At 33.1% G+C, this 12063-nt stretch overlaps 1 long non-coding RNA gene across 1 annotated transcript; it reads left to right on the forward strand.

Annotated features, from left to right (window-relative positions):
* The first annotated feature begins 1234 nt into the window (after window positions 1-1234).
* On the forward strand, window positions 1235-11677 carry LOC137654737 (uncharacterized). Its single transcript, XR_011046705.1, has 2 exons — window positions 1235-1358; window positions 8009-11677. It is a non-coding gene; the product is annotated as an uncharacterized lncRNA (long non-coding RNA).
* Window positions 11678-12063: the final 386 nt, after the last annotated feature.

A 12063-nucleotide genomic window follows, 5' to 3' on the forward strand; every position in this document is an offset into this window, starting at 1 on the left:
TAGATTCGGGGCAAGACATTGGAAAAAACACTAAATATGTAAGAGTCAGTAAAGCAATATCTAGAATGGTTAGTGAATATTCTTCAACAGAACCAATAGAATATCTCCGGTCAATATCTTATAATATTAGCTTACAGAAATAGTTTTTTTTATTATTTAGATAAATTGTTTTTACTTTAAAAAAAATCAATGTCATAACAATTTCATTTTCTTACTTTAAAGAAATGGTTATTTTACTTAGATAATTGTATTTATCTCAAATTTTTTTACTATATTTCATGTTAATTACTTGTAATAAATAAATGAGTGTCCCATATTGAATAATTGTGTTTAATATCCCTAATTGTTTTTATTTATATTTTATGGTAATTCATAACAAAGTAAGATTGTTCAAAATTGTTCAAATTTTTAAAAAAATTGTTCAAAATTGTTTAACAAGCTTTGAAATGTTAACGATAATATATCAAACGATTGTAATAGCCAAACACGAATACTGAGAGAGAAAGAGAGAAAGAGTTTGATGAAATGTTTACTTTTCCTAAATGGAATGATTTTCACGATGGTTACTACACGACTGTAATAACCATGCAACAAATATGGAGAGAAAGGGTTGAATTTATGGCGCTCAAATGTCGGCGCTCATATGTTATTGCGCTCAACTGTCTTGCGCTAAATTGTCGGCGCTTATTTGACGGCGCTCATTAGTCTTGCGCTCAAATGTCGGCCAACCCCTTTCAGTAACGTCTCTTACAATTCCAAGGTAATTCGAAAATGTTTTTTTCAATCTGTGCATGACTAGACTTATATGAATTATAACTGAGAAGTTATAATGCCTCTTGTCACAGAGGATTTAGAAAAAGAAACTTACGAACCGAATCCCGTCATTCCCGTGTTCTTATTGAAGGAAAGTTTAGGCCAAAGTAACGGTATCGTTATTTGTTTACCATTTACCTTCAGTCAGTGTTGCCAGATATGGGGACTTATCCCTAGATTTGGGGATTTTGGGTGTCTGGTGGGGATATTCTGTACAAATTTCTATGAAGAGGAAACAAGGATGAGTAAACCTTTATATTGTTGCAATTAGTTTGCTTGAACTTACATGAGGTATAGTAAGTAATTTCTATATTAGTAAAGCCTACAGGATTAGAAGAAAATATATTTGTGGAAACGAGGATTTTTTTATTGTTTTAGGGATTTTTTATCACGAGTTTTTGGGGGATTTTTAGACTCGCCCATCTGAGTCTGACAACACTGCCTTCAGTGCAGTTTTTAGTTTATGGTGCTGTCTTCAATAGGAGGCTAGATCCACAAACGCCAAAAGTGTCTATGGTATCGGACTTCAAAGCGTAATCCTGCATGTAAGGCTATTATCTTGATTAAATTATGTTGTGATTTCATTTAGAAACTAGGCTCTTGCGGTGAGAGAAACTCATACCAAAATCACCCAAATACGGGACCAGGGGTTTTGCGTGGCCAAATCCAACCGAATTTTATTAAACCTATGGTCAAAAATACGTAAATTACTAGACGGTTCGTGTGTATAATCGGTATTAATTACAAAAAGTATTAAAAACGAAGATTTAACAATCGCAGGAACACATCCTAACCTACTGTAGGACGTCCTATCTTGCCATCTGAACCACCTAACCTAACCTGACCTCTTACACCGTGAATTATAGTGGGAAATACATGGGTACTTCGTACCCTAAGCTACCCTAGGACATTCAGTCCTGCCATGCCTGGACACCCTTTGATCTACCCAAGTACTCATTAGGTAGCATAATTTCTTGATAATGGTTCTGTGTCTACGTAAAATTATGTATTGATGACCGACTCCCCACCATTCAGGTTACTACCTGGTTTTCACAAAATGCAGTTGAATTTGTGGATTTATGACTCGATATGCGATATCAGTTAAGCTAATCGAAGATTTTATCATTTTCAAAGCATATGGCCGAGGAGTTTTGCTTGCAATAAGAGAGATAGGTACTTTCCTGTTATTGCCCCACCAATAATTTCTGCTATAACCCCAATACTATTTTTTGGGTTAGGTTAGGTTAGGTAGCCCAACCAAACCTATTCTTACCTAACCTGAAAAATAGTATTGGTGTTATATCGGAAATTAGTGGTAAGGTAATAACAGGAAAGTACCGAGAGATATGTCAGGTGTAAATATTCAAGTAGGCTAGAAATTTTAAACATGTCTTATGAAGTCATTTAACACTTTACATATCATTTTTTAATTATAACTTGAATTTTTGTGTCAGTTCTTAGATATTTTTTCTTCACCTGGAACTGTTTATATGGTCTTTCATTGCCATGAATATTAATATACACTGTGGAATTGTAGTCAGAATGTCTAGCAAGGCCCCGTAATGAAGTTTTTTTAATTAGACTTGAAATTTTTTTACCATCAGTAAATATGCACCCTATTTTACAGTATCCTTCACCTTCTTCAAGGAGAAAATATAAAAATTACCATCATTTAGTCATTGCAAATTGGGAATTTTCTGCTACATAAGATTAATTTCCAGTGTTAAGCAAGCAGACGATATCATATCTGACTCAAGGGTCATTATTAAGTATAGGTTAGGCTGCTCTACAACAATAATTTTCAATATAGAAAAAAAAAAACCATTAATTTTAGTGTGTTTACTAATAAAAACTGTTGACTGTGTAAATGGAAACACTTGACTGGTTAATGTATTGGATCATAATCTCATGATAGCTAAGCGTTTATAAACAGAGAAGGCTAATGCTCTGATATTGTCATAATCGTGTAGAATAAGGCTAAATAAGTTCAAGGTCATATCCAACACCTGTGCTATAGAACAGTTCCTCTTTCAGTTACGATTTTGTTATTCTCATTATTATAAAAAGAATGCCCGTAATAAAAGGTCTAATCCAGGTAGTGTATTGTTAAATTACAAATTACTGATAGATCGTTTAAAATTTCCTATGCCGTTTCAGCAGGAAAATTCTGTTTTAAATTTTTAATACAGTAGGGGTATAGATCCAAATCGCAGTGTTTTAAAAACACGTTTCACATAATTTTTTGTTAGACTAAATAAGTATTTTTTATTATCTAAAGGAAATAATCTAATTAAATTTTGTTTCTTAGATTCAAAGCTCAGTCTTTTGGGGAGGCCTCTCCCAAAAGAGACCCTGTTTTGTTTAGGTTTAGGTCAAATTAAGAACAATTCTGGGATTTGATTATAAGATGTTTTTTTTAAATGTTCTATCCATAGAAACATCTATCCTAAAACCATCTTTTGAAGTTTAGATGCAGGCATTTTATTGTTTAAACTAAAGGTCAATATTAGAATTATATTAAACCTAAAAATTTCGACTTTTTGACATCAATGAAAAAGTTTGATAGAAGCTTTATGCAATTCTAATTTAGCAATAAAAAACTCAAAACTATGACGGAGTAATGAAGTTTTTACGCATTCATAAGCTAATGGAGACTGGTGCAATATATTCGCTTCTACAGGAAAAATATCAGACTTGGAAGCTGCTTCATCTTTTAAAAGACTTAGTCTCCACCAACGAAGGTGGAAGGAGGTTAGGTTTTACCCCCTCTTTGTGTGCGTATTTGTGAACAGCTTCCTTGCCACAATTTTAATCGTAGAGTAATGAAACTTGTTATGTAAAAAGCTAGAAATTATTCAAATGGTGGAAGGTTAAGGTCAAAGGTCATGGTCAAGCAAAATGTCCACTTCACGTAATTAGCCATAAGTATGGACATCGTTGTCACAGAGACCTCAAACTTGGTTTATATTCAAGTGCAGGAAAATTCACGCCAATTAATACATGTGGAGGTCGAATGTAAAGGATGAGTCAAAGTCAAGGTCAAGCAAAATATATATCTATTTCCGGTCATCAACCATATGGTCACAATTTTAATCGTAAAGTAATGAAACTTGCAGGGATTTTAAACTTGTGTAAAGAGCTGGAAATGATTAAATTTTGGAAGGTCAAAGGTCACGGACGAGCAAAACGTCCATATCACGTAATCAGCCATAAATATTGAAATCGTAGTTGCTGACTTCAAACTAGGTTCATATTCAAGTTTATGAAAATCCTCGCCAAATAATACTTGTTAAGGTCAAAGGTTAAGGTCGAGCAAAATGTGAATAAATAAGCTGCAGTGGTGGAGGTTTGCACTTTACTGAGTGCCCTATAGTTTTGTATGTCTCTCTTGCTTGGAAGAGACGAAAAGTTCGTACCAGGCCTCCTGAACCCATTCACACTTTATCAGATTTAAGTGGGTTGCACTTCGTTTAGCCCAACCCAAATCGGAACTGCTACGTAATAGAATAATCATAATAATCCCAAATTATATGGTTTGATTTTTGGTTGACCTTCCTGTACATATTTATAGTTTTAAACACGCACATATATTTCCTCCATGGAGTTCTGTTTCTCATTGGTTACATCATCCTCAGCTGTGATTGGTGGATATCCGAGTTGACTAACAGGTTGCATAACACAATGGCTTTAGAAATGAATATTCCTGGGCACTGGTAAACATCTTTGTTATAGATAGTAACTAATTTGAATTTGAAAATTTCATAAAAAGTTCTAAACTTTAATGAATAGTCTTAGAATAGATGATATATCAGGGCTTGCCTAGACCCTTATTAGTTCGCTCTTATCAAGCTTCTGCCTATTATTTTCCTCTTTCTCGAGTCCCTCACTCTCACCATGTTCCTCCTTAGTTTCCTCACTCCTTGTCTTTCTCTGCTCTAATCTCTCCTTCTTCCAGCCTCTAGTACCTCCACTGATTCATATCACATCAGAAAAATAGTCGTCTGTGGTTTGACTTTGATGTTTGCACCTGTAGTAACCACATCAATCTCCAATCAAAGTAGAAAATTTAGCCAATTAGATAGATGGTAGCAGTTGCCCCTAAGGCCTAAGGTATTGTAGGGGTTTATAGTATGTTATTTTTTTTCAGAACCTTCCCAAATTAATTCAAAATCGCAGGAGACATTTCAAACAATCTTAGTACCTCCGCCAACCTCGTTGCGGCGAAGGTAATGATTTGATAGGCGTTATCTGTCTGTGTGTTTGTGATTCTCATAACTCAAAAACTGTTCGACCAAATCTCAGGAAATTTGGTGGAATAATGAGCTATGATCCAAGGACCTTTTGATTAGGTTTTAGGAGTGGTTGGGTTAAAAGTCAAGGTCAATGTCACGAAAATGTAAGAAACGAATCTCAAAACTCAAAATCTATTTGACCAAATCTCATGAAATTTGGTGGGATGATTGGCCATGATCCATGGACAATTTTATTAGATTTTAGGAGTGATTTAGTTAAAAGGTCATGGTCATGAAAAGGTAGAAAAATGTTTTTTTGCTATATCGTGGTCAATATTTATAAGATTTGCAAGAAACTAATGCCAAATTGTGCATAATTCAATTGCCTATCTTGTGATACACAACATGATATAATGATGTCATAACCTTTGTTGGTAAATTTATTTGTTTGTATGTCTATCGGGTATGTTTTTGATTCGCAAACTCAAGAACTATTTAACCGAATCTCATAAAATTTGCTGGGCTGATTGGCCCTGATCTACTTTACTTACTTTACTTTGATGGCTGCTTTTCCGGTCCCATACAGCAGGGGAACCCCACTCTCTACAGGACCTCCACTGTCGTTTTATCTTATTCATTCAGAGTATTTAACGTTTCATGTCTCATATTCTTCATTTATTGTTAAATCGTCACTGTTAAAAGATTCATGAAATAAGAAAGTCTTCAGTTTCCTCTTGAAAGCCTTAATGTCTTCAATCATTCGAATGTTTCGTGGGAGCTTATTATATAGTCTCGGGGCCGCATATTTAAAGGCTCTAGAGCCTACAGTAGACATATATCTAGGTTCCAATAGTTTGAAGCCATCTGTAACTATTCTCGTGTCGACACGATTTGTTGGTTGCGCAATATGTAGCAATTCTCTTAAGTATTTTGGACGACCGGTTCTGATAACTTGGTGGGTTATTGTACATATTTTAAATTCAATTCTCACTTTAATCGACAGCCAGTGTAAATCGATTAGTATAGGGGCTATCCTTTCTCTAGGTGGGACACCTTTTATCAGTCTTGCTCCTCTGTTTATTATGTTTTGTAATTTCTTAAGTTGCACTTTTGGTAAATTGTAGTAGATAGAGTTGCAGTAGTCAATCTTGGTAATAACACAGTTTATCACAAGTTTCTTTACGGAATTTTCGTCCAGGTACTTTTTTATAAACACAATATTTCTTGGATGGTAACCAGCAGTTTTTATTACATTATTTATTTGGGCATTTAGAGACAGGTTACAGACAAGAAATGCCCCTAGATCTCGAACTTTACTAGATATCGGCACCGAGTCATTATTTATGTTCATTTGAATATCACTTAAGGACAATTTGATTAAATTTTGGAGGAGATTGTGCTAATAGTCAAGATAACGAAAAAGTAAAAACGTCTTTTTGCTATGTCGTGGTCAATTTGTATCCGATTTGCATGAAACTAGTACCGAAATTTACATAATTCAATTGCATATCTTGAAATATACAACATGATAAAGGTGAAGGTATGCGCTCTACCGAGTGCCCATTCTAGTTGTATGTTTGTTTGTGATTTGCATAACTCAAATACTATTTACCCATTCTCATGAAATTGTGTTTGGTGGCATGATTGGCCATGATTCAAGGATAATTTGATTAGATTTTTTAAGTAACTGGGTTAAAGGTCAAGGTAACGAAAAGGTCAAAAACCTCTTTTTGCTATATCGTGGTCATTTTTATCCGAGTTGCACGAAGCTAGTGCCAAAATGTGCATAATTCAATTGCCTATCTTGAAATATACAATATGATATAGGCGAAGATGTGCGCTCTACCGAGTGTCCATGGTTTAGCCTATCTCTATTTTTTTTTCTTTAAGAACGATTTGTACTTCTTTAAGGTTTTGAGGTAAATGAGAAATTTATTTCTTTCTTAAATAGGGGCAATTTATCATCTTTTTTAATATTTTCTTATGTTTTAAGTCTTTTTTATAATCAATTTAAACGACGAAAAATAATAATCTTAATTTGAAATAGGAATAAGAACTCCTTTGCTGTATACTGATAACAATATTTATCCTAGGTAAGCACAGTCGTGGTTGTAAACATCAGTGTTGACAACGATAACTTTAATCACAGTCAAAATGCATCAACGATTCTTCGGAAATTTTGGATCATTTCAATTAATATATCCAAGGTTCTTTAAATGTACCTTGAATATATGATGAAACTTGACTATATTCATTAGCTACTTTATGATTAATTCACTATAATTTCAAGTTTCTATTTGTTTCATTTTTAATTTAAAAGTTCCCATTTACTTGAAAGATTTATAGATATGTTACCTCTGCCCAATTATATTCTTTAATAAAAAAAAAAAACTATTATAACACTGAGGCAGCCACAGTAGGAAACATTGTCTAAGGTGGTGTAATTTCTTTGGGTTTATGGTTTAAAAAGCCATTCTGATAGCTCACGTTATTCAAACGCTCCATCTAAAAAGGGGCTACTTTCTTTCTTTCCTTGCCCAACTTTTTGAGCAATTTTATCTGAATGCGATATTGTTTTTTATTTTCATTTCTGCTTATTAATTTATATCTAATGCAAAATACTTTTTGGTAACGTGTGTAATTAATTTACTTAGCAATATAGAATTTTTTTCAATATATATATATATATATATATATATATATATATATATATATATATATATGAATATATATATATAAATATATATATATATATATATATATGTGTGTGTGTGTGTGTGTGTGTGTGTGATATTTTATTTCTGGTCCTAAATTCTAATAAAGGGGACGAATATAATAGAAAATTGGCTGTAAAATATATAGTGTCATTATTATGTATTTAATGCTAATGATTATTCAAATTATATTTTCCCCTCAATGTAGTTTTTATTTTATTTATAATCTTATTTATATTCTCCTTTCAGCACCGACTTGCAACTGGGTGACAACTCTGCAGTTACTCAAATAAGTAAAAGCAAAGAAGCTGGACAGCAAAGTGGAAGAAAGAAAGTGGGAACGGAGGCAAACTAAATGTTCAAGATTGGGTGTAGTGGTTCACAGTGAACCACGTGAGTTGCACTGATGTCACTATCAACCTACAGGATACAGCAATGGTATTTTGAAACTTGTTAAAACGTGGAAGCTCTAGGTTTGTGCAATGCTTTAAAATCCTCTATATAACATGTTACGTGTTAAATGTGTTGAAAAATTCAGACGGAAGAATCCAACCCCCTTTTATTACATTTATTCTAATGTGAATTGCTGCTTTAGTAGTATATGGATCCCTGTTTGAAAAACCATACGTACTGTGAGACTCATGGGGGAACTTCAGTCTATGACTTACGGCAAATATCGGGCCCGTGTTGCAATTCTGTTTTGATTGTGTAATGTAATAGCAGTGCATGATCCAACTTGCAATAAGGGCTTTAAAGAGGTATTTTTTCTGTTTATGGTCACTTTTTACCTAAATTATTTACAATCACTAAATATATCATACTGTCCATACACAACTAAGGATAATAAATGCAGGTAGAGTATAGGAAATTTACTGCCAAGAGGGTATAACAGTAGTTTATGGATTTCTGTTTGACGAACTTGTCCAATAGAAGTATGATCACCAAGTGTCCCATCATTGCTAAGATATTATAATGAATTTGCATAGGTTATTTAAACCCAGTGGTCAGAGAGATGGGGCAAGGGGTTAGGTTCCAACAAGATCACATCCCACTCTGGCAATGTTGTTATTTTTCATGTATGGAAATTCAACCAATGTGAGCTTTTACTGAAATAAGATAAATAGGCAAAAAATATATGAATTTCTTGAAATTATTGCTATGTGGTAAAGATATTATAAATGTTTTTAACATTGAGAATTCATAAGCATTGAAACAAGTAAAATTCATCCCCTTGGGTAGTATATAAGATAGATGAAAATTAGTTTCTTATCGAGTTTATTTCATAGTGTGTATAATTTCTTTGAAACAAAACTTAATTACAACAGTTGGAATCCTTCATCTGCCATCAGGATTTCTTCAAAGGGATATTGATCTTAATATTTGTACACTGTGAGCATATACCAATTCCATAGCGATGTGATGTTCTTACTAGAAAACATATGTTGAAATTAAAACAATCGAATGTATTATATAACAGTCTTAATTTCAATACGAGCATTGCCAAGGTTGATATTTAGCTCATTGTAATATAGCCTATTGCTGTAATATACAGTAACTTAACCTAAAGATATAGGTGGAAGTTATTCATGAATATTTTATGTATCGAGTTTTCCAGGACTAACAAGGTGTAAAACGAAGCCCTATAAACGTAACTGTGTATGTAAATATATAAAGTATATATAGTATATACCAGAATATGCCAGGCCAATGAAATTCAAGCCTAACCTCATCTGTGGGTTAGGTTAGGTTACATATGCTTGGACTTAAGATTTATTTCCTTTTTTTTATGGTTACAATTCTTCTCAGGCCAGAGGTAGATTTGGTAGTAAAAGTGGCTGGCATGTTAGAAGCTTCAACCCATGTAATTCTGTTGGTGTTGTTTTTGTTGTTGTTGTTATTATTGTTATCATTATTATTATTGTTATTATTATTATTATTATTGTTATTATTTTCATTTTTATTATTAAAAAATAAAAACTATGAGTTGATGCCACAAGCCACGCTTACAAGATCCAAAATTTGATCTCATAAGGAGCAGTAGCATTGTTGAAGTCCTTTGAAACTTTTGTATGTAAAAGAAAATATTGCCTCCTTTTTTATGAAAATAAGCGAGAGGAAGTGTCTAGAACTGATGATTATTAAAAGACAGGCAATCATCAAGTTAATTTGATAATGTATTAATTGAATATCAAAAGAAATAAGCCTCTTCGATTATGAAAAATTCCTGGATTTTTTTCCAGCAATCTATAAGTTTCTGAGAAGGTTGGCAGGTAAGTGAGGGAACGAACATTTCCTTTACAAACTACTGTTGTACACGATGTCTGTATAATGCTACAGATGTACTTGTGGTCATGGTCACAAAGTGTTCTGAAGGTTTTCCTTTCTGTAAAATTCATGATGTGCTAAGTGAACTGGCATTGATTCGTATTGAGTATGACATTCTTAAAGAGGTTAATGTCGATAGATTGATCACAGATTTTTCAAGGGTACACCCTCGTAAAGGGCCTGGTATATAGATAGCTTACAAGTAGGTTAATATTCCTTCTTTTATAGTTTTCTTTCAGTATTTGGTATATGTTTTCCTGAGTTAATTCGATCAGTTATCGAAGGGAATTTTTAATATACTTTAGCAATAAGTGTGTGTGTTTGTCAATGTAATTTTCTATGCAATACAGGAAGACAGACAAGAACAAAATACAAAGGTCCATTGAAAGAGCACGTAATCGTATTACGGGCTGCCAACGCAAGAGCCCGTGTCTTACGTGAGGTAGAACAATCTAAAAGAAATGGGGAATAATAGTAATAAAACCATAAACAAAACTAATACATTATTTTACTTTTTGGGGAATGAAATTATATAGGCTAACTGAATCACCAATTTTAAATGACTCCTCTATTACAAAATCTGAAATAGCTTGATGCATTTAAAAGTAGATAGATAATGTGTAGTTCAAGAGTAAGTTGGTCAAAACAATAATATACCTCTCTTGAAATAAATGGCCCCATAAGTTGTCTGTAGGATTCACAAAATTTAAAAATTGCAAAATGTAACCTACAAAATAAGTAGATCTATTGTGTTGCTTCGCTGCTTATTCAAATTTCTATTGGATATTTTGTTATACATTCTAATAAACAAAAGTAATGAATCATATTGACGAAGTATTGCTGTAGACTGTTCAGACTGTTTCATATAGATATCAAATATTAGTATCAAGCAATCAACACAAATGCGAGGGTAATCTTTAGATTATAATGATCGTCTTACTCCATATGTGATCACATGGTTCGTATCATAGGTGGTTCCAGTATTAAAGAATATAACATGTAGGTGAATCTCAGAATTAGTATCTTTCAAGAGCATAAGCTTGATTTTAACCCCCTGGGAAAAAAATGAGTCTTTGGAGAGCAGCTCAAGAACTGCATGTCGGGGAATTCGTACCCTTTGATTGGTTACAACAAATGGCATAAGCCCCTGATCTAGGATTACATTAAATTCACCTTTTCAGTTACAAATAAAATAAAAAGTGAAAATTATTAGAAGTTTATCACAGAATATATATGTCTAGGAAGGATAAATAACCCGACTATATTGTGCAAAGTTCCAAGGATTATTGAGATTTTTTTGGCTGTAAGGAAGTCTCTCCTGAACCAAGCTAAATGGGTAGCTGGAAGCTTTAAATGAGGATAGGCTTATGCACTTTTTAGTTTGCGACGTCATTTTTTCTTCGAATTACTACGAATATTTAACAATGTTTTGATTTGGAATATGGGTAAGTCAAAGGATCATATACAGTAAGTGGAAAACGAGAGTAAAGTTTTGTAGGTAGTGCTCTGTGTCAAATTTTCGTCAAGTAATCGAGACATCGTTGGTACACCATCAGTGCTTGTAACAAATTATGAAATAAAATCACAATAGACCTCCCTTTTTTAGTCCAACATAATAACAACATCTATTTACATGTACAGTATATTGTTTGTTATTACTATTAATCTAAATAACACGCTTCTTGTCGATTATAAAATTCATCCTACTCATTGTGACGTCACAAAAATATTTTCCTATTTAAACAATTATGTGACTAGGACATATAATAAAAATTCATAAGTGAATCTCTATAATTACTTTTCTTATTATGTTTATATATTTTCCATAAATAGATGCAATAATGAACTTAACATAAATCCAAAAGCACTTTCTCGTGACAGGAAAATCCTGTCCTTTGATTGGGTGGAACATACTCGGCCTTGTGATTGGTAGTTGCTTTTAACTTTACATACATCTCACGTCGTAGTAAAAACCGTCG

This window comes from Palaemon carinicauda, chromosome 15 (genome assembly GCF_036898095.1).
Source record: "Palaemon carinicauda isolate YSFRI2023 chromosome 15, ASM3689809v2, whole genome shotgun sequence".
Taxonomy (NCBI): domain Eukaryota; kingdom Metazoa; phylum Arthropoda; class Malacostraca; order Decapoda; family Palaemonidae; genus Palaemon; species Palaemon carinicauda.